This window comes from Centruroides sculpturatus, unplaced genomic scaffold (genome assembly GCF_000671375.1).
Source record: "Centruroides sculpturatus isolate CEXI.00-Female unplaced genomic scaffold, Cexi_2.0 scaffold232, whole genome shotgun sequence".
In the NCBI taxonomy this organism is placed as follows: Eukaryota; Metazoa; Arthropoda; class Arachnida; order Scorpiones; family Buthidae; genus Centruroides; species Centruroides sculpturatus.
The window spans coordinates 769,665-770,685 of record NW_019384487.1 but is presented as its reverse complement, the minus strand read 5'-3'; positions in this window follow the sequence as shown (position 1 = coordinate 770,685).

The following is a 1,021-nucleotide window of genomic DNA, read 5'->3' as shown; positions in this document are numbered from 1 at the left end:
GGACTCGATGACCAATTAGTGCTTACTGAACCGTAGCACTATGCAAATGTCATGTGGCGTGATTTCCGGCCGATCAATTAGCCATCACCAGCCGTAACGTTATGCAAATCTGTGATTCCCAAGCCATAGTCTTATGCAAATCATGCCGTGTGGCGTAATTGTCTGCTGACCAATCAGTGGCTGTACTTTCAAAAAGCCAACGGCCACTTTCAACCATCTGTCCATGACCGTTACCACTAAAAAAAAAAAAACTTCGCTAGGTCTTACTTTCAGGGGGAGGTCTTATACAAGGTATTTCGCAATTCAGCAAAAACTGTGCTAGGTCTTATTTTCTGCGGATGTCTTATTTTCGGGGAAACACGGTAGTGAGTTAAAATGTTAAATTACATTATATTCATTTTTTGGTGTAACTATATTTTATTTTGAAGGCATGTTTAAATACAATTAAGTTAAAATTATTAAATTAAATCAATCTAAAATATAAACAATCAACGTCCTCCCTCAGTGGGCCGCGGTAAAATATCAAACGTTTACCGGTCCGCGGCGTTAAAAGGTTGGGGATTGCTGGCTTATAGTATAGGTCTGCTTCTACATGTGAGTGGTGCATCCGGCATCACATGTTTTTAGTGTGAATGAATCATCGAAGTGATTGGCTTCTCTTATCTCGAATTTCCTATTGGCATAATGTAAAATTAAATTAACAATGACTTCTTCAAACACTCCCAATTGACAGATGGAATGTATCTCCTGATCAGTGTGGCAGGAAATCGTATACAATAGATGTTGAAAGCTTCATTAATTAAAATTACAAGCAAAATGTTTTGATGTATATCATGTTTCTAGATGTATAATATTTTGGATCAGCATTACACATTATTTTAAATAGATTAAAAACACAATTATTTTTTTTTGTCCTAATCAAAAATGCTTATAAAGTATTTTGCTACTTATGAATTAATTAACGAGATAGCTTAATTGAAGGAATATCTGATTATTAAGATTTACACAAAAGATCAATGTA